General features: G+C 47.9%; 1 pseudogene; it reads left to right on the forward strand.

Moving 5' to 3' along the window:
* Positions 1-20,501: 20,501 nt before the first annotated feature.
* Positions 20,502-26,780, forward strand: LOC144818038 (uncharacterized; annotated as a pseudogene).
* The last annotated feature ends 437 nt before the right edge of the window (positions 26,781-27,217 follow it).

The following is a 27,217-nucleotide window of genomic DNA, read 5'->3' on the forward strand; positions in this document are numbered from 1 at the left end:
TTGACAGTTCTTTGTTTTTGCTCTGTTGGCAAATTGGGGTTTTAAAAATGGAGGGGGGCGGAGAAATTGGGGTGTGCGTGCTTGTAACCTTAACAGGCACATTTGCTTTGTATTATTGAGCCAGGAACATATCTCAGTTTTTAAATGTATTTTTTCACAAAACAGTGATTTAGTCAGTAACGTGAAATGGAGGGATTGTGAGATTGCTATCGCTTTTTGATTTGTGAATTGTACACCCGTTTAAAAAAATTTCCTGATAGGGGACTCAACATTTTCATGCCCCTGGGTACACCTCAGAACTCCCCTGGGTTTGTACACAGTAGCCTTCATGTTTGAGGATTTTTTTTCCCGCACAGGAAAACTTGCAAATGTTATTTGATTTGTGATTTTCAAGAGGGGAGTGGGAACAAAGATTTTTAGAGCCCTTCTTTAGCCAATCACATTTGTCCGAATACTCAAAATTAGATTGACTGGAGGCACAAATTATGTATGTATATATTCCTTCTAAAGCAAAAACCTAGCCAAAAGGCAGCAGAGAGCTCGTGGTAAAAGGCAAGGCTTGAACTCAAAAAGTCATAGTAGAGGATGTTGAGTTGCTGGCAGTTAATGCAGTGTGATGTAGTGTTCGTAAATAGGGTGAGTCTTCAACTTTTCCCTAAATTAGAGCAGGCTTTGGGGTGGTACTGATGGATGCTGGGATATTGTTCCAAATCATGCGTGCACAGATGGAAAAGATCTATTGTCTTTTTATTCATTTACATGTCTTAGTCTGCAATCAGATGGAGTCCTGGCTGCAGGTGTGCCCAGAACTACCAGAGATGGTGAGCTTGTCTGCAAAATAAGCATGGGTGCCAGATTTATAAATGATTCAGTTGTTTTTGAAGATAGGATTGGCTGGCAATGGGAGCCAGTGGACTTCCATCAGCATGGGGGTGATGTGATTATATTTCTACATGGCCCAGAATGAGATGTGTTGTAGTGTCTAGGATGCCATCAAGAGATGCTAGTGCGATGTCTGGGAGGCCATGGAGTAGGGCATTACCCTCATTCAGATGCAAGAGTAAAAGGGCTTGAACAGCAGTTCTGATGTTTTTTTCTGGAAGAAACTGTTTGAATTTCTTTAAAACAGAGAGCTGGTACCTGGCCATCTTTGTTTTTTTTAGCATGGTGTTCTTTGAGGGAAAGGTTGGCGTCCAGGGTGGATCCAAGTGATTGGCATTTGGTGAGAGATGGAGTTCAAAGCTGTCAAGGTTCATGTCATTGAGCCCGATTCGTATTGTATCGTGTTTGTTGTTCTCAGTAAGTAATGTGAATTCTGTCTTGGTTGGGTTGAGCTCCAAGTAGGTGCTGGGCATCCAGGTCTGGATCATAAGCAAGCAACGTTTGAGGCACCGGATGTCTGAAGCAGAAGAGACTTTCAAGTAGAGTTGATTAACATCAGCATATTGGTGAATGTTGACTGTGAGTAGAGCACCAAGCAGCTCTATGTAAAGGATTAAGATGTGAGGAGACGGTATGATAGGAATCCTTAGTGACCTAGAAGTGCCAATGTGAACAATCTGCCATTGGTTGGAAAGGTTGCAGGAGAACTAGTGAAGGGCATTGCCGGTGAATCCCATTTGAGACTCAAGAGTGCTTGTGAGGATGGGATGGTCAACTGTGCAGAAGGCAGTTCAGAGGTCCAGCAACTGTAGGATGCAGGGGTCATCTTCATACGTAACCAAGAGGGCATTGTCTATGATGTGTAGGGTGGTGGTTTCCAAGCAGCATGATCTAAAGCCAGACTGATAGTCGTAGACAAGATGGTTATCATTGATGTTATGTTGGAATTGAACATAGAATGCTTTTGCAAAGATCTTGCTGATGAATGTAAGTGAGTGATGGGCTGGTATTTGGTGAGGTCATCAGGATCTGGTCTAGTTACTTTAGGAGTGGGAGGAACTGGCTAGTCATGAGAGGGGAAAGCATTGACTAGGGTATATAGGTGTAAGAGAGCATTCAGAGAAAGAAAGATTTGATGAAGGAAGATGGTCTCACAATTTTCAACAGAAGTGGCTATGACCGTGTTTAGTATGTCAGCCAGATCTGGGAGTGATAGGGCTTTGAAGGCTGACGAGTGCTGGATTCTAGAGCAATGGGTGGGTGTGAACGATGAAGTGTGCTTGGTATTGTCAATGTGCTGTCGGATCTTCTGTGTTTTTTCACTGAAGAAATGGTTGATGGCATTGTACCTTTATGTGGAGAGAGGAATAGGTGTGTGTGGCAGGAGGTTTATGCAGTGCTTGACTGCCATGAACAGTGTCCTGTTTCTGTTGGTGGCTTAATTAATGGTGATCATGATGCAAAATTTTAAATCGCACTAATATACAAAAATATTAACCTTTTAATGCTCACTAAGTTCATCTTAAAAATGAATATGTATCTAAAAATTACTACTTAGATTTACATCTAACCAGGAAAAGCATACTTGCTGAGTTGTACTTTCATGCCAAGTTTGATGTAAATCTGTTTAGCTGTTTGGGATGTAGGCAAAAACACAATTTCCTATGGGATCTAAAAAAAGGGAAAGGGGGGAACTACGGGAGACCACAGCAGATTACAGGCGGGACACTCTTCTATACCAAAGTGGGACTTCAGAAGAGACCCCTCCAGAGCCTCGATTCGCCGCACAAAACATAAATCTAGCGTTTTTTTGACAGAGTGTCTGTGAGTACGCCGACACTTAAATCACACGCCTTAGCGCGTGTGTAGGTACTTCATCTTTTCACGTCGCCACTTCACCTTTGCCACTCACTTTTTTCACTAACCCGGTTCTGAAGAAAGCCCACCTACTCATCTTTTCAGGCTGAAATACGTAGACCATATTACATAGCCAACTAAGGGTAATACCTTCTTAGTAGTTGCATCACATATTTTTAACCATATCCTGAGCCGCCATTAATACATTTTATAAGCAAGGATTCTCATAGATATTTTTAATAAAATTCACAACACTTCACATATTTACACCACACCAGCTCTGCTGTAATCAGGCGGTGTAGCACAACCGGGGGCACTCGGTGCCCGCCGGTTGTGGGCAACCAATGATGAAGCATGACACCAATTAGATTGGTGTGTGAGGGGTCTTTTAAGTACACCTAATGGGTCCATGTACTTACCACATTAGTGATTGTAACACACCAATTCAGTGGGTTCATCCACATTGTTTAGTCTAATATTACATTGGGGATAAGGACGCACCCTTGCTCTCTCCTTGTTTTCCATTAGCTAAAAAGGGAAAACACAAAATTCTCCTCCCTTCTTTAATTTTTTTCCCCTGCATGGAACTTATCTGCATGGTTCATCAGTCATGACATGATCCACAATATCAATTCAGGGCCCCAAGTACTATTTCAAAATTCCTAAGATGCCTTATGCACCATGCTGGTCAGTGGAGTCAGAAGTGCATCCACCACTGGATGATGGACAAGAATTCTTTCATGAAGGATGTGTGTAGCTTCCCACAACCTGAACAAAGGTTGGGAGAGGTATCAATCAAGAGTGGTTAGAACCAGGCTTGTGTATATCCTTCAAAGCCTTTTGCAGATGCCTAGAAATGGGAATAGCATGGTGAATGGTGCTGAAGACGCCAAGAGATATAATGAGATCAGCACTCTGGCACGTCATTGGTGCATCAGAATGCTAAGTCAACAAGTGCGGACCGCACCACTAGCTTGATGCTTCTTCTGTGACATAAAGTTGCCTGGAAGACGTCTAGGATTTTGCTGGTCCCTGCAAAACCCAGAAGCCATTATAAGGCCAGTTTATCCAGCAACTTTACAAAATAGATGAGTGGGTAGTGTCTTTAAGCCCACACTAGTCATCTCTAGTGAATTCTTATAAACATAGTGAACAGTAATTCTTGTCACACGTCAGTGATCATTTGAATGTTAAAACAAAGCCAGAGCAGTACCCCTAGACACAGGTATACTTCTAGAATCTTCAGAGGACTCCATAGAGTAGGAGGTGCATGACGTCCTGCATGAGTAAGTACATATGTGAAGGATATCAGGAAATTAAAGAGGAAAGGAGGGGCTTGCATGCCTTTGTTTTTTCACAAGGAAGCATCCAGTATGATAATTAATCCGTAGCCTGAAGCAAGAGAGTAGTGCTCGGTTTGTTGATATCCACATGCTTTGCCCTTTTAATCCAGTTTTCCTATACTCCGCCCCAAGACATCAAATGCATCCTTTACCATCTCCTGGGCCTGTGCAGAATATAACAAGCTAAAAAGTAAAACATTTTAGATCACTCTGCAGCATGAATGACAACAATATCCTTATAACAATTCCTCTCCTCCGTTTTCTGCCATCCTTGTCCATAATACTTTATTGAATCTCTGTATATCTAACAGCCTTTTTGTGCTGCATTTGCACCCCCTTCTGCTTTTTGACTTATGATAAAACGAATAACAGTTAATCAGAAAAATACCATGCAAGTGTTTCACACCACAGAATACCATGTTTCTGTGTAGCCTGTTGCCCATTAATAAACATATACACAGAGCAGACTAGAACGCTGTAAAGCATCATATTGAAATAAAGAGGTGACAGAACAGACCATTTTGGAAAAATTATAATTACTATCCAGCCCTCAGTGAAATTAAAAAGTTAACAATAGATCACTGGAAGTGAGCTAATTAACTTACACCCAAACAACGTCTCTGAAGAAGGCAACTGAAAAAATAAGCTAAGAGTAATATAAAGAACATTAAATGTATGAAATAGGAATGTCAGGCAATAAGTGCACCAAGAGCTCTGATTAATTTCAATATATATTCCTATTCCTTTCAGAGACAAATTTGAAGTTCCGTTAGAGTAGGCATACTTAACTCCAATATAGAGGTAGGGGTTAAAGAATGTGTGTTTCTTTAAGAACAAGACAGGTTGTCCATTTACCAGAAACTGCAATCACCAAATTAAGGTAAGTGACGACAAAGAAGTCTAAGGTGGTCAAAGGTAAAATAGGTTGTCACAGTCACAGTTTGCATATTTCATTGGGCAAAGGGCCTCATTATGAGTTTGACAATGCGGAAGCGGGACTGTCCTGCATGCCAAACCCATGTACAAACCACCTGCCAGATCAGGAGGTTTCTCCTTTTTGACGAGTGGTTTTTTGGCATTCCTGGAGCAATGGCTATGAAGTAGAGACCGCAATGGGAATGTCAAAGGCAGTACCTGCATGGCATGGACTGCTGAAGTCCATGCCATGCAGGTACTGATATGCATGCACACAGGGTGATACATGTTGTGCCCCTGTGTGCATCAACATGGCCTGAAGCACAAGGGGACCCTATAAGGCCCCCTTTGTTTCCTCACTGTCATACGTTTCATGGCGGTCGCACCGCCATGAGAAGCGTGGCAGTGACGAAATTTGTAATATGCTTGGCGGGGCCACAGCAGCCCCACCAAGTATATTGCGGCCTCAAGACCGCTGCACCTTTGCCAGGGATCTCTGATCTGATTGATTGGTGTGTCCGTGGTGTGCCCTGAGGTGCTACCGGGACCTGTGTTTTAATTCGTATCTGTTTGTGCATTTATTGAATGCTGTGATTTTGTGCTTAACTTGCTTTTTAGATTGTGCAGGTACCCCCCCCCCCGAGCAGTGTCATCCTTTTTGCTGATTTGCGCCAGTTATTCACTTTCATTTGCTGCCCGAGTGTTGGAGCGCGCGCTGGGACTTAGAAGCGCCGCGCTCACTCACCTTTGACCCCGCCTCCCGGTCCGTCCCACTGCAGCCGATCAAGGTGCTGCCTGGGATCTGGACTCGGTGCACCCGCCATCTTGGGTGAGGAGCAGGCGAGCGGACTAGCGCTCGGCCCCTCCCGCCCTCAGCCCTACAAAAACCCCAGTCCAGACGGCAAGCCCAATTGATTGGTGTGTCCGTGGTGTGCCTGAGGTGCTACCGGGACCTGTGTTTTAATTCGTATCTGTTTGTGCATTTATTGAATGCTGTGATTTTGTGCTTAACTTGCTTTTTAGATTGTGCAGGTACCCCCCACCCCCCTGAGCAGTGTCATCCTTTTTGCTGATTTGCACCAGTTATTCACTTTCATTTGCTGCCCGAGTGTTGGAGCGCGCGCTGGGACTTAGAAGCGCCGCGCTCACTCACCTTTCACCCCGCCTCCCGGTCCGTCCCACTGCAGCCGATCAAGGTGCTGCCTGGGATCTGGACTCGGTGCACCCGCCATCTTGGGTGAGGAGCAGGCGAGCGGACTAGCGCTCGGCCCCTCCCGCCCTCAGCCCTACAAAAACCCCAGTCCAGACGGCAAGCCCAATTGATTGGTGTGTCCGTGGTGTGCCCTGAGGTGCTACCGGGACCTGTGTTTTAGTTCGTATCTGTTTGTGCATTTATTGAATGCTGTGATTTTGTGCTTAACTTGCTTTTTAGATTGTGCAGGTACCCCCCCCCCCCGAGCAGTGTCATCCTTTTTGCTGATTTGCGACAGTTATTCACTTTCATTTGCTGCCCGAGTGTTGGAGCGCGCGCTGGGACTTAGAAGCGCCGCGCTCACTCACCTCTGACCCCCGCCTCCCGGTCCGTCCCACTGCAGCCGATCAAGGTGCTGCCTGGGATCTGGACTCGGTGCACCCGCCATCTTGGGTGAGGAGCAGGGGAGCGGACTAGCGCTCGGCCCCTGCCGCCCTCAGCCCTACAAAATGGTCCACCCCCCCAGGGAGCGCAGCGGGCACGCCGTCAGCGTGCCAAAGTCACGCCTAAGTCCAGCCCGTCTGCGCCCGTCCGCGGCCGGACGGGGCCAGGGATGTTGTTACTCCCCTTACCTATTCACCCTCTGCCCTCAGGAATCTACAATATGCACACTGCGTATTACCTCCGGAGAGCCATTATTGTATCTCATCACTTGGTATCGCGCGTAAAGCATCTCTCCCACGTCCCAGCTGTAAGCCCTCCGCCTGCCCCAGCAAAACGCGCATCCGCTTATTATATTTAAATAGACGCTTATTTGTAAAACACCAGGCTGACCTCTTTCTTCTTCTTATCGATGAAAGCCCTGAGATCCTTCTAATCACCGAGACCTGGCTGACTGATGATTCTCTCCCTGACATCCTGGCAGCATTGCCCCCCCGACTACTACATGCTCAATATGAACCAACCCTCGGGTCGCGCTGGAGGTGGGGTAGCAGCTGTCATACGAAAGGAGCTTAAATTCATCTCCACGTCTTCTTTTACCCTTGCAGATGTGGATAACCTTATCATCAGTCTAGAAACTGGGGAGGGAGCTCTTACCCTTCTTGTTCTCAATCGCCCCCCTCATCCTATGCCTCTGTTTCCCGTCGCCTTTAGCGAACAGCTAGCCAATCTGATTACTTCATCTGCCCGAGTCGCTATCCTCGGCGACTTCAACTACTGGTACAATGATAGCGACGCCGGCCCTCATGCGTCCGAGTTGTTTGAAGTTCTTTCCAACCTTAATCTGACCCAACTGGTTACTTCTCCTACCCATATCAGGGGCCACATCCTAGATCATATTTGGACCCACAACCTCACGCTTTCCTGTCCTGTGATCACTCCTTGTATCTGGTCGGACCATAACATGATCGAGACCTCGATCACAGTCAGGGGTCGTGTAAAGGTCCCTCCTCTGGTGGGTGGGGTCACTCGTAAATGAAGCGCCCTTGATTCCCAAGGCTTTCTTTCCTTCCTGGCTGAGACTCGCCCCCCGCCGCGTAGTGTCGCGATTGTCCACATACTGGAGGACGATTTCTCCAGTTGGGTCACCAAAGCCAGCGACCACTTCGCCCCCCTCTCCAGATTTCCTCGCTCCCGGCACAGCAAGTCACATAAGTGGTTTAATACCACACTGAAAACGCAGCAACTCGAACTGCGCCAGATGGAGCGTAGGTGGAGACGTAATTACTCTTCCATCGATAGAGAGGTATACGTTGCTGCACGGAAAAAATATAAAAGTGCAATTATAGCAGCAAAATCCTCACATATTTCTGAAAGGATCCTTATTGCCCCTAATAAGTCCAAGGAGATTTTCAGAGTCATGAGTGAGCTCACGTCTGATGCCAGAACCCTTCCTTCTCAGGCCCCTACCCAAGAGTCCTGTAAGCCTTAAATAGTTTTTTCATTGAAAAAATTATCAAGATCAAGAACACTATTCATCCCTCCTCTCCCGCCGCCATATCAGCCTCCTCCCCTGGAAACCCATTTTCACTGTCATATCTCCCCGTCCTTGACCCTGACACTCTGGCCAAACTCGCTGCCCGAGTCAAATCTGGCTCGCCCAACGACTGTTGTCCCCCTTCTGTCTTCCACGACATCTGCCTCGCTTTGCCGGATTGCATTTTGCCTCTGTTAAATACCTCTCGAGAGACGGGCACGGTGCCTAACTCCTTTAAGGAGGCTGTCTTGGTGCCTCTGTTGAAAAAACCTGGAGCCGACACGGCGGACCTTGCCAACTATCGGCCATTCTCCCTTCTGCCCTATCTGTCCAAACTCCTGGAGGCACATGTCACCAGCTGCCTCTCTCAATTTATCAAGTGTTCCAACTACCTAGAACCTAATCAAGCCGGGTTTAGACCAGCCCACTCCACCGAGGCTGTGATCCTGGCAGTTATGGACTCTCTGAGAGGTAATGCCGACAGAGGGGCGCCCCAGGAGCTCGTCCTATTGGACTTGCCGGCTGCGTTCGACACGGTGGACCATAACATCCTTCTCCACCGTGTCGAGCAGGCCGGCATTCGGGGCCTGGCCTCTGCCTGGATTAAATCCTTCTTGTCGGGCAGAACCCAGGCGGTCCGTTTAGGCCCCTTCACGGCCGCTAAGGAACCATCCACTTGCGGAGTGCCCCAGGGATCATCCTTGTGCCCTCTGCTTTTTAATCTTTATCTCCAACCGCTCATCCACTCTCTGAAGAGGTGGGACATCATCGTTTTCAACTATGCGGACGATCTGCAAATTATCTTCCCCCTCAACACCCCCAATACAGCTCTCGATTGTCAAGCGGTCATGTTACACATCCAACAATGGATGAATCATAACCAGCTCAAGCTGAACCCGGGGAAAACAGAGCTAATCCTCCCGGGTCACAGCCCCATTCACTGGGGCCCACAGTTTTGGCCGGTGGAGCTTGGCTCCCCGCCTGTCCCGGCTAGGTCGGCAAAGAGTCTCGGCGTTATCATTGACACTGAGCTCTCCCTCAAGCCCCAGGTGGGTGCTGTTGTGTCATCATGTATGTTCCAGCTAAGAAAAATCAGGAAAGTCGCCCACCTCCTTACATCTGAGGCCCTGATACAAGTCTTGATTGCCCTGGTGCTCTCCCGCCTGGACTTCTCAAACTCTCTGTACCAAGGCCTACCCAAATTCCTTCTCCATAGGCTCCAAATTGTGCAGAACCAGGCGGCCAGACTGGCCTATAAAATCCCGAAGTGGCAGTCTGCAAAACCGTTACTTCGCAAACTCCACTGGCTGCCGGTTGAACAGAGGGCTGCTTTTAAGATCGGCTGCCTGACATTTAAAGCTATGTTTGGGACCTCTCCCGCCTTCCTTAAATCCTTGATCACCCTTTACTGTCCGGCACGCAACCTACGGTCTTCTCATCGTCAGCTTTTAGTCGCCCCCTCCCCCCCCAATCAAACTCAAAAAATTTGGCGGCCGTAGATTTGCTCACCTGGCCCCCAAACTCTGGAACCCGCTGTCCCCCCTGCTTAAATCTTCTAAATCCCTTCTTGAATTCAGAAAACTCCTGAAAACTAGTCTCTTCACACAGTCCGGTTAGACCCCCTCCCTTGTATCTCCCAGCACCCAATCAGCGCCAGGAAACTCATGGTGTCAGAGCGCTATAGAAATTCCCCTTAAGATAAGATAAGAGATCACTGGCAGTTGCGGCGGTCCCTGGTTGTAATGGGGCAGTCACAAGACCGCCACCACTGCGCCCCAAGCAAGTCTGGAAGTCTGTGGACCACCAGAGTCACAATAAAGCCAAAAATGATTTATCCATTTTTTTTAAAGAACTAATTTTAACCATGTGTTGCCAACCGTTTGAAATCCTTGTTACAAAGCTTATTAACTACAATTTAAAAGAACAGACTATCTACTTGCTCTACCAACAGGTAACATATCATTTTGTTATTCTTTCATGTCCTTATTTTAATGCAACATTAATAAGGTGGTTGTTTGATGACTCAACCCAACAGTGTTGACATTTTTAACTGCAACAAGAATCTTCATGTATCCCTAAGTGTATAATCCTTGCGTAATCACTACAGAAGCATTTAAATATAAACTACAAGGCTGGAGTAGATTTACAACGAATAAAGAGAATACCACAACCTCCTTCCCCTCAAAGCCATGTCATTGTGTACCTAAAAATACAAAATGTAAAAAGAAAATCTTGGAGTAGGGAAAGTGTTATGACATGTCAAACTCTGATGTTACCTGTTTTATTGATATGCTTTAAATATTAACACTCCCCTTACCTTTCACGGCATGCAAGCTGCAATTTGAAAATTGGGGGGCAGATTTATGATAACTGGCGCATCCCCACTTGAGTAGTGTGGTGAACCATGGTGTTGAGGCCAAGCAGGAGTTACCAAAATGAGGGTGAGAGACATTTGCCTGAGCTTCCGTACCACAAACGGAAGAAGAGGAAGAGGTGGAAATATCCCCGACCAGTTCATCCATAGAGCATTGCACTGGATTGTGAGTGTGAGAGCCTGTAGTTGAAGTGTGGGCATTTTGCATAGTCTGTGGTTGTGAACAGGTCTATCTGTGGAAACCCATAACCATGTAAGTATGGGAGGAGGACTTGGGGGTGATGTCCCCACTTCTGGACTTGTTGCTGCATCCTGCTGAGGAGGTTGGTGAAGTTGTTGTTCGTCCCTGGGAGGTGTTCTGCTAAAAGATTAATATTGTGATGGATTGCCCAATGCCAAATCATCTGAGACAGGCGTTAAAACTTGTAGGGAGTGCCCCCCACCATGTTTTTGCAAATAGAACATGGCAGTTGTGTTGTCCGTCGGACCAAGACAACCTTGCCTTTCAGGCAGACAAGAAATTCTTTAAAGCTAGGTAAACTGCCTGAAGCTCTAGGTACGTGATGTGGAGACTCTGGTGTTTGGTGTCCCAGAGACCCTGAACTGTGAGATGCTGTAGGTATGCACCCGATCCTGTTAGGGATGCGTCCGCAATGAGAATGATCTGGGGAACAGGGTCAAGTAATGGTCGCCCCTTTGATAGGTTGTGTGTATTCCACCGCTGCAGAGAGTGATGTGTGCGGCTGTCTATCAACACTAGGGGGGATATTTACAAGAAAATGCCAGAGTGTGGTGTTGCACCAAATTTGGGAACTCCACATCCAGATATTTTCAAAGCGCAGGAATGCGCTGTATTTACAAAAATAAACCCCTGCGTTTCCGCTGGCACTAAAAAAACTGCGCCATGTTTCAAGGGTGTCTGCGATGCAGGGGTGATTATTTATGTGCAGGAAGGGGCACCTTCCTGCACATAAACAATCAGTAATTGTGATTTGCTCTAAGTGTGCTGCAGAGTACATGTGGTAGCAGCGCTGTGATATGAATCCTGACTGCAATTACCTATTTTTTTGGATTTATTGTGTAATTGGTGAATTTTTTTTGTTACATTGTTGATTCTCATGTAAAGCGCTCCGATACCTCCGGGTCTAGCCAGCGCTATATAAAACTCTTTAAATAAATAAAATAAATAAATAAATAAATGTAGGTAGGCTAATCCCAGCTGTGCGTTTCCGCTGGCACTAAAAAAACTGCAGAAAAAACAAGTAATGCCCTAAACTGAAGAGTGACAAATGTACAGGATAAAGTTTTAACTACGAAGCACTGTGAAAATCATTGTTTGGTAATTTTGTGTTTTTTAAATTTAGAATCAGTCCTGAAGAAGGTCTTTGCAGTTGAAAAAAGCCGAAACGCCGCGTCGACATTTGTTTCTTTGATTCTTGTTTTATATTTTATAAAGTTTGTATTGATTGTCAAAATTATTGTGATTTGTATTCACTCATGTTTTAATGTATTGACATACCAAACTACCTGCACAGTTGTATGTAATAAAATAAAAATACTTACACGCTTTTTTAACCTAAACTCTTGAGAACAGCCTCTTTATCTACATTGTAATAATTGTGTTAGTTTTGCATAAACGTTTGTGTACTAGCCAAACCAGAACCTCTTGCCTCTCCCGCAACTGATTATTAATAATTAGGTTCATATTCTGAAAAATCCATGACACTTCTTATCTAGAAGTTTTGTGAGCTTAACATTAGTGTTTGTACTGTGGGACATTACTTGTTTTTTCTGCTTATTCCCCCTGGTCCCAGACAAACCCAGATAGGGGGCCTCCTTATTTTTTTCTACTAAAAAAACTGCGGCATGTTTCAAGGGTGCCTGCGATGCAGGGGTGATTATTTATGTGTAGGAAGGGACACCTTCCTGCACATAAACAATCAGTATTTGTGATTTGCTCTAAGTGTGCTAAAGAGTGCAGCACACATAGAAAGGTCTGGGCAGTGTCAAAAAGCAAGGAGTGTTGCGGTGGAATGCCCAATGCAACACCTATTGCCAGCCCCTTTGCTGCAGCAGACTGTGGCAGAAAGCGGCATATTTACAAGGTGGCGTTAAGCCCTGTTAAGTGGCTTAGCGCCACTTTGAAAAATATGGGGCATGGCGCAATGCCACCGGAGCATGGGAAAAAGTGACCCTCCGGTGGCGTTAGGGGTTTGCAAATATGCCTCAGATCTTGTAATTGACCCTGTGATTGAGACCATTGACTCACCAGACATTCCTGCAGTAGCCGCATATGTAGCCTTGCATGTGGCACTATTGCAATACAAGATGCCATCAGGCCTAAAAGTCTCTAAACAATTCTGACTGTTATGTTTTGATTGGGGTGAAATTGTGGTAGCAGCGCTGTGATATTTATTTATTTATTTATTTATTTAAAGTGTTTTATATAGCGCTGCCTAGACCCGGAGGTATCAGAGCGCTTTACATGAGAATCAACAATGTAACAAAAAAAATTCAACAATTACACAATAAATCGCAAAAAATAGGTAATACAATTAGGAGAGGAGAAAAAGGAGAGAGAAAAGTAGTGGAGGGGCAGGGGAGGTGAGAAAGGGAGGATAAGAGAAGAGACAATACGGAGAGACGAAAAGAAGTCTGTCTAAAGACCGACTGGGTAGGTGATGACCAAGGAGGGAATCCACGGCCCATCTCCCCTATAGCTAAACCAGGTAGCTCCATCGGGCATCAGACAAAATAGTTCAGTTTCAATACATTGAGAGAGGGGAGAAGGAGAGACATAAATAGAGGGAATATGCGGGAGGAGGCGACAGGAGGGACGAAAGGAAGTGCAACAATGTGGTTCAACAATATAACAGAAAAAGATCAACAATTACACATTACATCAAACAATCAGCAAAACATTAGGAGAGGAGAGAAAGGAGAGAAAAAAGAAGTGGGGGGAAGGGGAGGTGAGAAAGTGAGGATAAGGGAAGTGACAACCGTAGAGACGAAAGGAAGTCTGTCTAAAGACTGACTGGGTAGGTGACGACAAAGGAGGGAATCCATGGCCCATCTCCCCTATAGCTAAACCAGGTGGCTCCATTGGGCATCAGGCAAAATAGTTCGGTCTCAAGTGTTGAGGGAAGAGGTTCACAGAAAAACAGGGTGGGGATAAAGGGCAGGGGCAGTTGAGGGCAGAGAACAGAAGCTGGAAAGAGTAGGAGCGGAGAGGGGAGAGGGTTGGGGGTAAGGAGAGGGGGAAGATAGGGTCAGGAGCGTTTGACCGAAGTCCGGCTGGGTAGGTGATAGTCAAAGGAGGGAGTCCAAAGTCAATCTTAGGGTGAGGGCTGATATGAATCCTGACTGCATATAGGTAGGATAATCCCAGCTGTGTGTTGAGAATAGCACCTAGTAAAGGCTGATCCAGTGAACATTGAAGATGTGACTTTTGTATGTTGATTGTAAGCCCCAACTGATGAAGAAGTTGTAGAGTGATCTGAGTGTGTTGCAGACACAACTGTAGCGTATTGGCTTTGATGAGCCAATTTTTCAGATACTGGAAGACATGAACACTCTTTCTGCTTAGATGTGCTACAAATACCGCTAGACATTTTGTAAACACCCGGGGTGCGGTAGTAACTCCGAATGGGAGCACTTTGAACTGATTATGTGTTTCTGTGATGACGAAGCTGAGGTATATTCGTGAGCTGGATGTGAAAATGAGCGTCCTTTAAGTCTAGTGCAGACAAAGTCGCCTTGTTGTAATAGAGGAATCACATTCTGAAGAGTTACCATTTGGAGGTGCTCTGAGAGAATGTCATTATGTACTGTCTTAATTTGTGCTGGAGTGAACGGTCTTTTTTGGGAATGAGGAAGTATGGAGAGTATACTCCTGAACCTTGTTTTTCCAGGGGAACAGGCTCTCTGGCTACATTTTGCAGGAGAGCCTGTATTTCTTGTTTGGTGTTGTTTGGAAAGTATGCATCTGTGAGGTGGGATGTTTGGAGGGGTTTTGATGAGCTCCAGACAGTAACTATGTTGGATAATATCTAACACCCACTGCTCTGTTGTTATGGTTTTCCAGACGGGGAAGAAATGTAGTAGTCGCCCCCGACAGGTGTTAAATGGCAGGGGGAATGAGAAATGAGTCACTGTTTGGAAGTGGAGGGTGTGGTGCTAGGGGAGGCTCCTCTTTCATGCCCTTTAGACTTATTTCCCCATACATGCCTCTGTAATATCCCCTTGATGAGGAGGGGTGATGCCGATGCCTATAGAAAGAGGTAGAAGCATATGATGGTGTTGTTTTAGTGCCCTGTTTATATGTGGGGCACCAAAAGGAACCACGAGGAGTGGGGGTCTGAAGCACCACCATAGCTTTGGCAACCTCTGTGTCCCTTTTCATTTTTCCTAATGTTTGATCCACTTGGAGACCAAACAATCAAAAAAGAAATTGAGAATCATCTACTGTACCTCTGGCTTAAAGCCAGATATGCAAAGCTAAGCGGATCTACGCAGCAGTATACTTGAATGTATGCCCCTGGCGGTTGTGTCCACTGAGTCGGGACACATCTGATTGAGTTGTTTGAAATTAATTTACCCTCCTGGATAATTTGGTGGCCGCTTTTCTTATACTCCTCAGAGAGATGTCGGAGGAGGTAATCTATCTCATCCCAATGGGCCGTCGTACCTCGCCAACAACCCTGGAGTGTTGGCAATTTGCCAATGGTTGGATGCCTGTGCTGCCACCCATTTCCCCAAAGAATCAATGAGTTTAGACTCTTTGTCGGATAGAGCGGCATCTGCTGACGTCTACGAGTTAACCCTCTTGCAGGCATTAGATACTACCAGCGAGTCTGGGGGGAGTTGGCCCTTGATGTAAGGTGGGTCTGAGAGTGCAGCTTTATATTTCCTGTCCATTCTTGGTGTAATAATACGTGTCCGTACTGGATCTTTTAAGTTTCACCTGAGTGATGGAGCATTCTCTTTAGCATGGGCAGATAGTGGCATGTCCTAGAGGTAGACAAGAGTGTCTGAAAGAGAAAGACATCTTCTATGGGGTCTTTGTGCAAGGGGAAATAGTGATATGCAGCTGCCCTAGCTAACTGTTCCAGGAAGGATGTTGCGTCATCCGGGGTGATGCTTTAGCTGGGTAAAGGTCTGGGTCATTATCCCGGGGAGCTCAATGTCGTAGTTGTTTCAATGATCTGTCGGCTGCTGATCATTGTCATCTCCTCCCACCTGACACCAGTGTCAGACTGTGGGGAGCCCTGTGGAGTATGGTCTCCTATATGACTAAGAGAGTGATGTGATTAAGGAGGTGGTGGTGGCGGTGAGGGAGGACCAGGCGGAGAAGCAGGCAAAGGTGGCTGTAAAGGACTGGTTGCAATGTCCCTTTTCTGTTTCTTGGTAGGTACGGGTAGATCGATGGCCTCCTAAAAAGAAAGCAGACGCTTCAATGGAATAGGCGCTGACTGCACTGTCTTTGGCAAAATCCAATCAGTAGAAGGCTGAATGTGTGTCTTTTGGATTGAGTCTCTCCTTCATAATCTCTAGTATCGATTCAGGTGCAGAAATGCAGTAGCGGCTGGTGTGTGGACAGAGTGAAGAGTCAGGGGGATGTATGGACCTTTGACAGAATCACATAAAATAAAAAGAAAAACAACTCCCTTAAGCATCGCGCTCCTCTTCACTGCAGGCACAGGCTCCCAGAGTTCACTGCGGCCAATCCTGATGCTGCTTTCAGGCTGGTGAAAGTAGCATCAGAATTTGGCCTGATCTCCAATGATTTGCGCTTCTAGTTATGCTGGGAACCTGTGCCTGCTCTATCCAACCTGGCAACACAGCTCGAGTTGGAAAGAGCTTAAGTGTGCATGACGGTTTGGCCGGCCTGAGACGGGCAGCCAAACCATCATGCGCATTGAATAGCACTGCAAAACACTCCTCCACCAGCTTGTCCTTCCCTTGGCCCTGCCTCCAAGCCTCAGTTCTGAGAGCAAAATAAAACTATAATAAGCACAGGTTTATTATCGTTTTTAAGTTCAAAAGAATTTTATTAAACAAGAAAAGTTGTCAATACAATATATAAAGGTGATACAGAGATAGGAGTAATAGTATTCAATTAAAGCATTGCATCAATGAAAGAATTAGAATGGGCTGTGGAGAGACAAATGAGGCTATACAATAAAAAGATGATAAATAAACAGTAAGAAAATATGGTAAAAAACAAAGTACATAGGAACAATAAGGTCAATCAAGGGGGTTTAGAGACTCTTGCTGATTGGGAGAGAAGTGAAATGATCGTTTAGCACAGACATCAAGATATAACGTTATAGGAAGCCACAAATTATTACGCTTTGTTGCCATATGAAGAGGAAAAACAAAGGCTGTGTCCAGTCTATGATTATGACAAACATTATACCACCATGCTTTGAGTGAGATATTTGTAAAATGTTTCCAATTAACAGTAATTTGTTGGAATGCAACAGCTATCAGCAAGTCAATAATCTGAACATTAAATGTAACGTGAACCCAACAGGGAGAAAGACTTCCTAAAAAAATGTGAATAAAAGAAAAGGGAATTTGAGTGTGAAAGATATCATTGATTTGGGACCAAATTTGTTTCCAGAAGGTATGAATGACAGTGCAAGAAAAAAGCATGTGGAAAAGAGTTGCATTCGGTGAAGAGCAGGACCAAGAGAGATCAGGGACTGAAGAGAACTTTTTACTTAGCGTGTGTGGTGTAAAAAGAAGTCTGTTATAAATAAAAAAAAGTGTCTGTGTTAGAGTGGCAGCTCTAGAGGATTTGCGAAGTTTGGTCCATAACTTACCCCATAGAGAAACGGGCCAGGAAGTGGCAAAGTCGCATTCCCATTGTTCCTCAACCTTAGATCTGGGACTGCGAAGGTGTTGCGCGGAGGAATTTGTAAATAAGGGAGGCTTTGGATGTGGTAGATAACGAGGAGTGGAGTTGTGAGGTTGGGTTAGGAGACGAAGGGCGAGTGTGAGAGTGCAGGAGACGGGTATATGCGGACAAAACCGCTTCTTTAAGTATGAGGTATTTACGGGTAAAAGAAGCGGGAAGATTAAAAGTGTGGCTGAGTGTTGAAAAAGGTAAGAAGGTAGAGTTAGAGAAAAGTTGGGGAACCCAAATTAAACCCTTCTGTCCCCAAGACTTCCAATAAAAGGGCTTATCTTTGATAAGGAGACTCCTGTTTTGCCAAATTTTAGTGGTTAAAAAATCAGCAACCGAGGAGGGAGGGATAGGAGAGGAGGATAAGAGATACTTGGCAGTAAATCTGTGTATGGGAGTGGATAATAATTGTGGTTTATGAGAAAAAGAAAGAAATTCAGCAAAAGTAAAAGGGGAAAGTGAGAGACGTTCTACTGTAACCCATAAAGGGCACGTATCATCTGGGTCTCGTAACCAAAAAGAAGCTGGACGCAAAAGGAAAGGAATAGGAATAGGCGATGACTGCACTGTCTTTGGCAAAATCCGATCAGTAGAAGGCTGAATGTGTATCTTTTGGATTGAGTCTCTCCTTCATAGTCTCGAGTATCGATTCAGGTGCCGAAATGCAGTAGCGGCTGGTGTGTGGACAGAGTAAAGAGGCGGGGGGACGTATGGACCTTTGACAGAATCACATAAAATAAAAAGAAAAACAACTCCCTTAAGACGGGCAACCAAACCATCATGCGCATTGAATAGCACTGCAAAACACTCCTCCACCAGCTCGTCCTTCCCTTGCCCTGCCTCAGTTCTGAAAGCAAAAATAAAACTATAATAAGCACAGGTTTATTATCGTTTTTATTGTTCATATTTTGAGCTGTTGCCAGGTGAGGCGACGCTCCATTGTCATGGCGGAGGAGCCGCCTCTGCTGAAATAGATGGTTTCGGTGCCGAAGTTAGTCTCTCTTTCAGTGCCAAAGTGGTAGAGTGGTAGGAGCCAAAATGCTTGGAGTTGCTGCGTCAGATGGTCGGCTTTGCACCCAGATTGGTCGGCTCGATGAGGAAGGTTTCGGCTTGGCTTACAGTGCCAGACTCGAGGGTGGGGCATCCTTAGCAGATACTCAGTGCCTATCATGGCCTGTCGGTAGTGGTGACCCGTGAGCTGTAATTTCGGTCAAAACTGAAGGTCTCTTAGTGAATTGGACAGGGACTTTAGTACTCCCTGTGAGCTGTCCTGAAGGGAAGTCCTGCATCTGTAGGCCAAACTGTATCTCTTTCTGATGCGCCCAACGGTCCCGCAATATTTTCTTTGAAAAGATAGACAGGCTTCAGAGTTCGTTTTCCTTGTTGTTGGCGGGAGACAGATACAATTTGTAAACTTGAGGGAGGTCTGTATGCGGGTGTGTTGCGTTGCAGTTGGCATAGAATCGAAATGGAGTTGGGGCCATTAGCAGCACATCATTGGTTGCAGCTGATGAGACGAGAAACAAAGCCCGAATTGGCAAGGCCCGATGGCCGCGACTAAAGAATGTCGACTGGACGACCGAAAGATTGCTTCTGTTTTTATAATCAAGCGTTTTTACTGTGCGGGATTCAGGTTGAATGCACACAGCTTCCTGCCTACATCACAAGGCCGGCAGAGCGTATCGCAACACAGGTTTACACAGCTGTCTGGCCAACAACCCAGAGGCCGGCCGCAAAAGAGGTCATCGCAATTTCAGCCATACCTTTTCCCTTTTGAGGACAACTACAAAACCACAACATAAGCTAAAGTAAAAGTAGAACAAACCTTCTTGCCCACCCCCACCTCGCCCACCACCACTCTCAGCACCAGTTCCACTTTACCCTCTTGAACCTTCTGCCAGGGACGAAGTTGTATATGTATCAAGCGCAGCATACAAAAATCTGGTGCTAAGGAGTTCTAGTGGTAGAAGTCTAAGGATATGCAAGTATTTCAGACAGGTCACCTGTCTCAAATCTTTTGTGAGTATTTGCAGGAAAGGGGCCCACAGTTTCGTAAATTCTTTGCCCCTTCCCTCCACACTGAGCGACATACGCTCCATGGCCAAAAGCTGCCACAAATGTTGTATACAATCTAGACTCTCAGGAACAGATGATGTTCCCCACTTCATCAATATGATCTGCCATGTGGCGAGCAGTGCCAATGCAATCTGTCTGCCTCTAGTAGATTCAATGGGAAGGTGTTAGGGTGAGAAAGACCTAGCAGCAAATATTCTGGAGAGCGAGGCAGCACAATCTAAAATGCCTCATCTATATGTTCAAGGACCGTCCAATAGCGTACACATTTCGGACAGTGCCATTGCAGGTGAACCAGAGTTCCCGTAACCCCGCACCCCCGCCAGCAGAGATCGGATTTGCGTTTGACCCAACCATGGACCCGACCAGGCGTGTAATACCAATATATAACCACTTTAAAGGCAGACTCTGCCCCTGCTTTATTATATGCAGTGTGATGTGCTCTGTATAGTACATGCTCCCATTCCTTATGAGTCAGGGGCCTGCCCAGTTCAGTCTCCCAGCGCACCTGAGCTTTGGTACGAGTTTGCATGGAGCGTGCCATGAGCATGGCGTACAGTTCTGATAGAAGTCTGCGGTAGTCCTTTTTGCGCACCAGCCATTGTTCGAACGCCGTGAGTGGACGGGACATGCTGGAAAAATTGGCGGGCCTAGTAACCCAGTGCGAGATCTGACTGTAGGCAAATGCATCCGAGGGTAATAAATCATAGTCTTTTCGCAACTGTGCAAACAGAATCAGGCCCTCAGCATCGAACAGGGAACCAACCCTCTTACACCCCTCTTCCCGCCACCTCTGAAATACGGCCGACGCTTGACCCGGGGGAAATCTGGGTTGTCGACAATGGGCGTCATTGGTGAGGAAAATTACGTCCACCCCTTCTTTAAGGCTACGAGATCCCATACCTTGAGGGTAGGCGAGGTAACCGGGGAGGAATAGAGTCCCCATGCTCTATCTTTTCTGGGTAACCACAGCTCCCACCAGATGTTCACCCCTGCAACTGACTGATCCATGAAGTTCCAGTGTTTGCTGGACAGTGGCCTATTCCATTCCACCACATAGCGCAAACAGGCCATTTGACAATAGCCCCCAACGAGCAGGAGACCCAGACCGCCCTGTGCTTTCGGAGTCGTCATTTGCGCTTGGGAGAGGCAAGGCTTCCTGCCCTCTCAAACAAACTTGGTAATAAGGGATTGTAATTTCTTAAGCGCCCCAGGAGGCGCGTCATTGGGAGCATCTGGAAAAGGTATAAGATGCAAGGAAGCACCGCCATTTTCACCGCTGCTACCCTCCCAAACCAAGCCAGCCTGAGACGTGATCAGGCATCCAGCGCCTTGGACGTGTGTTTAAGCAGCAATTAATAATTCAGTGACACCGTCTTAACAATAGTCGAGGTAATCTTGAACCCTAGATAAGCTATATCCGTTTGCGCCCATTGGAATGTAAAGTCTCACTGCAATGCCTCCACCTCCTCCAAGGCAACAAAAAGATTCAGGATCTGCGATTTCGTAACATTTATCTTAAAAACCGAAATGTCCTCAAAGGCCGCAAGCTCGTCCAACAAAGCCTGCTGGGACCTCCGTGGATGAGTTAGCAAGAGGATCACATCATCTGCATACAAGCAAAGCTTATGCTCCTTTGCCCCAAATTTAAGGCCTACCACATTCGGATTTGCACGGATTCGCTGCGCAAAAGGCCATATAGAGCGCAAATAAAAGTGGGGCCAGGGGGCAACCCTGCTGTGTTCCTCGGTCGATAGGAAAGGAGGCCAATCTGCAGCCATTAACCCAAACAAAGGCCTTGGGGGAGGAATATAGGTACCGAATCCAGGGGAGGAAGTTGACACCAAACCTGTATGCACGCAGAACTGTACACAGATTCTCCCAATTGACACGATCAAAGGCCTTTTCTGCGTCTATAGACACAAGAAAGGCCGGCTTACGGGAGCGGTGAGTACCATCGATAAGGTGCAGGAGAGACACCATGATCACCTGCCTGCAGTGCATCAAGTCGCCACTAGAGGTCACTGTTCTGCTAAAGAGCTATCTGGTGCTTTTATGCACACAAATGCACTTTTAAGTGCTACTGCTTGAGCTTTGCCAGCTAGGGACACCTGCCTTCTGGACCTGCTTTCCTGCCTGCTGAGGACCACTGCCTGCTGAGGACCACTGCCTGCTGGGGACTGCTGCCTGTTGAAGCCACCCACCACCTGGAGCTGCCTGCCTGCAGAGGCCTGCCTTCTGGGGTGCCTGACCTGCTGGGCTGCTTTGGACTGCTGGAGCTGCCTGCCTGCTGTGGACTACCTTCCTGCCTGCTGTGGACTGCCTGAGGAGCTGCCTGCCTGCTTGGGATCCCTTGCCAGCCTGAAGGAGACCCCTGCCAGCCCCCGCTGGGACACCCGCCCTGCTGGAGCTGAGGGTCTGCCTGTGTCCTCCACCCAACTGAAGGGGACCCTGTCTACTGGCCTGGGGATCACCTACCTGCATTCAGCTCCCTGAGGAATCCCTCTTCTTCTCCTAGGCACAGCACAGCAGAGGAGCAGGATGAGCAGACATCTGAATCCATGGTTCCACAACACCGTAAAGCTGCAGGGAAAGCTGGAGTCAGATGGCACCACACCGCACCTAAGCAGGAAGATATTCACTGAGCTGCTGGTAACCAAGATGGGGTTCACAGCAGCAGAAATCTGGGGCATCATGTCGGATGCACCCAGAGGCACCTACCTGCTTACGTTCATGTCCGAACAAATCTGCAGGAGGTATCGGCAGATGTGCTGGTCACGACGGAAGGAGAAACCTTTCTCTGACTTCCACCTGGAATGCCAGCTCGTGCTGGAGGTCAAGAAAATGACCGTGCACGTCTACAACACACATGTCAATGTCCAACACCTGACAACCTTCCTACGCCGCCACTGCACAGTGACTAAAGAACTCTCCTGCAACCTGGACAGTGATGGCATCTGGGATGGTAAATGGACAGCAATGGTGAAGCTAAAGGAGGACCCGTTGGCCCCAGATGGGATCTACCACCCCCTTCCAGTTTCTCTCTAGGGCGTGACTCAGGATACCTGTACTATCCTGGGCAGCCCAAACTCTGCAACAGGTGCAGTAAACCATGCCACACTGGCAAGGACTGCACAGCACAAATATACAGGAACTGCAACACAGCAAAGACCTGCAAAGAAAAAACCCCATGCAAACTCTGTGGGGGTGTAGGCCACCTCTTTAAGGAATGCCCAAAAAGAGCCAAAACCTACGCCCAAACAGCCAAACCTCTGTGGAGAGGCCAACCAGAGGAGGCGGAAGAGACCAGGCATCCAGTCCCAGCCACGCGGCAGGACAGGGGGACTGGGAAAGGGATTGACCACAACCAGGAAAAACCCAAGCAGGACACCGCCAAGGTCCCAGAGCCACAGACACCCAACGATACCCCACCTACCATCTCTGAGCCTGGTGAGCACAGTGAGCCAATGGAGACTCCCACGCCAACTGCCACCGAGGACCAGGAGGGACGTGCCTGGACAACACTGGAGCGCAGGAAAAGGAGACACTCAACGGACTCTGAAGGAACAAGCAAGAGACCCGTGAGCACCCACAACTCCTACTCCGCGCTCGAGGATTCAGAAGGAGAAAAGCAGCCGGAACAAGACACCCCGAATGAGCAACTCAAGCAAGTGACGGAAGTGCTGAGGGAGATGAGGGCGCTGGCAAACTCCATGGAAGCGTCCCCAATCCCATCACCAGCAAGAGTAGAATAGGTGGAGACCACCATCGAGGACCAAGAGCAAGACCTGCTCGTCAGCCCAGAGGAGGTAGACATCAAGCCCAGCCAAGAGGGTAGAGCGGCCATCGTGCAACAGCAAGCAACAGCTGCCGAGCAGGAAGGCCCAGCACCAGAGACTCAACAGGAGGCTGAACCAGCCCTGTAAGTAGCCTTGTCGAATGTATTTGTAACCAATTGCCTTGACTTGATAATTAGTCTTTAAGTATCACGTTTGCTCTTAAAAACTAATTAATGATGGCTATTTCATTATTTTCCGTAAATGTCAGAAGTATTAGAGACAGGCGCAGATGTGCTAGTACTTTGAGTTTTCTTGCCAGCCAGGAGTGTGATGTGTACATGATTCAGGAATGCTCCATTCCGTTTGCAACATCATACACACACCTAGAACAGCAGTGGACCCTAGGGCCTTCCTTTTGGTCTGGGGGGGGGAACAGCAGTAGGTCTGTAGGAGTGGCTACCTTAGTCAGAGGAAGGCGTTTCACGATGGACTCAGTCACCGAGCTGGAGGGCGGCAGGACTCTTGTCGTCGACGGTTCATGGGCAGGAGAGCCAGTTAGACTCATCAACGTGTATGCCCCTTCTGACGTAGGCGAGCGACGGGAGCTGTTTCAGCGCCTCAGGTCACAGTTGGTCACCTCAAGAACAATTTTGATGGGTGGGGACTTTAACTGTATTCTAGAAGCAGGTGGTAGATGTGGGGCCGGGGCTGGGGAAGGATGGATGGATGGATGATGCTGCAAAACTACTGGTAGAGATGGTGGGTGAGGCCTCCCTGACAGATGTCATTGGGACCATGGGGGAGGATGCCAGGAACTTCACCTGGAGTGGCCCTGATGGTTCCTTGTGCTCCAGGATAGATTTCATCTTCACCTCTCAATCAGTGAAGCTCAAGCAACATTCAACTGTGACAGTTCATTTCTCTAACCACAGAGCTATCCACTTCCAAGGGAAACGGACAGGCAAGTTCCTGACAGGTCCAGGCACTTGGAAACTGAATAGGTCTCTGCTGGAGAAAGAGGGAGTGAAGGAGGTTTAGAGGGAGACATACACCCAGTGGCAGGCCATGAAAGACCCATTCGAGTCCACAGGGGAATGGTGGGAATGGGTCAAAGGCAGGCTCCAGGATTTCTTCAAGAATGTGGGCATGCAGGTTGCCAGGGGGAGAAAGAGGGAGTTCAGTAGACTACAGCAAGAGCTGCAAGAACTGCACGACCTCCAACTCCGGGGATGGGACGTCATGAGCCCCCTGGAAGAAGTCAAGAAAGAGCTGAGCGAGCACTTTCACGACGAATCCAGGAGGATCATTTTCCGTTCCAAGGTGGAGAACTTGGAGAAGGCGGAGAAATGCAACTCCTTCTTCTTTAAGAAAATCCACTCTGCGCACACCCCTCTGGTTCAACTGCGCAATAAGGAGGGAACCCTCTGTGTGACACAAGGGAGGACATTTGGAAGGTAGTGACAGATTTCTATGGGGACCTCTACTCAGAGAAGAGGTCAGGGGGAGACCATGCAGAAAAGTTTCTGTCTGGTATCCCAAGAACTGTTTCCCCAACAGTGAGAGAAGCCCTAAATGCCGCCCTGACTTTGGACGAGCTGCACCTTGCAGTTAAATCCTTCAAGTCAGGAAAGACACCAGGTAGTGACGGTCTCACAGTCGAGTTCTATGCCTCACTGTGGGATCGGATCTTCTATGCCTCACTGTGGGATCGGATCTTCTGCAGGTGTATGAGGAGATGGAGAGGGAGGGGGAGGGAATCATGCCCCACACTCTGAGGGAAGGAATGATTGCTCTCTTGTATAAACATAAGGGGGAGAGATGTGACCTAAAGAACTGGAGCCCCATCTCTCTCCTGAATGTAGACTACAAGATCCTTGCAAAGACACTAGTAAACAGATTGAAGGGCGCAATGGGAGAGTTAGTTCACCCAGACCAAACCTGCGGGGTCCTGGGCCGCAGGGTCACAGATACTGGAGTGCAGGAAAAGGAGACACTCAACGGACTCTGAAGGAACAAGCAAGAGACCCGTGAGCACCCACAACTCCTACTCCGCGCTCGAGGATTCAGAAGGAGAAAAACAGCCGAAACAAGACACCCCGAATGAGCAACTCAAGCAAGTGACGGAAGTGCTGAGGGAGATGAGGGCGCTGGCAAACTCCATGGAAGCGTCCCCACCCCCATCACCAGCAAGAGTAGAAGAGGTGGAGACCACCATCGAGGACCAAGAGCAAGACCTGCTCGTCAGCCCAGAGGAGGTAGACATCAAGCCCAGACAAGAGGGTGGAGCGGCCATTGTGCAACAGCAAGCAACAGCTGCAGAGCAGGAAGGCCCAGCACCAGAGACTCAACAGGAGACTGGCACTGATAAGGGACACGATCCAGTACATCACGGATCGCAAGATCCGTGCTGCCCTGGTCTGTCTAGATCAGGAGAAGGCATTCAATCGCGTCTCCCATGAGTTCATGGAGAGGGTGCTGCACGGTTTTGGGCTGGGGAAGCGCTTCTGCGGTTACGTTAAAGTAATGTATAATGACATCTTCAGTTCAGTCATTGTAAATGGTTGTAAAACAGACCCCTTTCCTATCAGGTATGGGGTAAGACAAAGCTGCCCTCTCTCGCCATCTCTGTTTGTTTTGGTTATAGAGCTTCTCGCCGAGTACATCAGGAAGAACCCAAACATCAGAGGGATCCAGACACCCGGCGACGCGAAGAAGGAGGTCAAGTGTTCGCTGTACATGGATGATGTCACCCTTTTCTGCGCGGATGGGGAATCAGTCAAATCCCTGCTGGAGGCGTGCACAGACTTTAGCAAGGCATCAGGGGCGAAAATCAACGTGGACAAGTCACTGGTCAAACTCCTCGGAGTCTGGTTTGGAGGACATGGGGCAGCAGCGAAGAGCTGGAACGAACGCTTGGCCTAGGTGAAGCAGAAACTGGGCCTCTGGAGCCTGAGAAACCTGAGCATTGAAGGGAAGGCTCTGGTGCTCAGGAACGACGCCCTGCGCGTGCTGCAGTATGTGACACAGGCCTGGCCACTCCTGGCCAATGTAGCACGGGCCATCAACAGCATGGTGTTGCATTTCGTCTGGCACTCGAAGATGGACAGGGTGAAACGATCGGTCATGCACAAGGAACACCGCAAAGGGGGGGAGGCAGTCCCCGACATCCCAACGATCCTCAGGGATTTCTTTGTGTGGGGCCAGGGGGCAACCCTGCTGTCTTCCCCGGTCAATAGGAAAGGAGGCCAATCTGCAGCCATTAACCCAAACAAAGGCCTTGGGGGAGGAATATAGGCACCGAATCCAGCGGAGGAAGTTGACACCAAACCTGTATGCACGCAGAACTGTACACAGATACTCCCAATTGACACAATCAAAGGCCTTTTCTGCATCTATAGACAAAAGAAAGGCCGGCTTACGGGAGCGGTGAGTACCATCGATAAGGTGCAGGAGAGACACGATGATCACCTGCCTGCAGTGCCTCAAGCCGCCACTAGAGGTCACTGTTCTGCTAAAGAGCTCTCTGGTGCTTTTATGCACACAAATGCACTTTTAAGTGCTACTGCTTGAGCTTTGCCAGCTGGGGACACCTGCCTTCTGGACCTGCTTTCCTGCCTGCTGAGGACCACTGCCTGCTTGGGACTCCTGCCTGTTGAAGCCACCCACCACCTGGAGCTGCCTGCCTGCAGAGGCCTGCCTTCTGGGGCTGCCTGACCTGCTAGGCTGCTTTGGACTGCTGGAGCTGCCTGCCTGCTGTGGACTACCTTCCTGCCTGCTGTGGACTACCTTCCTGCCTGCTGTGGACTGCCTGAGGAGCTGCCTGCCTGCGATCCCTAGCCAGCCTGAAGGAGACCCCTGCCAGCCCCCCCTGGGACACCCGCCCTGCTGGAGCTGAGGGTCTGCCTGTGTCCTCC

This window comes from Lissotriton helveticus, chromosome 2_1 (genome assembly GCF_964261635.1).
Source record: "Lissotriton helveticus chromosome 2_1, aLisHel1.1, whole genome shotgun sequence".
Taxonomy (NCBI): Eukaryota; Metazoa; Chordata; class Amphibia; order Caudata; family Salamandridae; genus Lissotriton; species Lissotriton helveticus.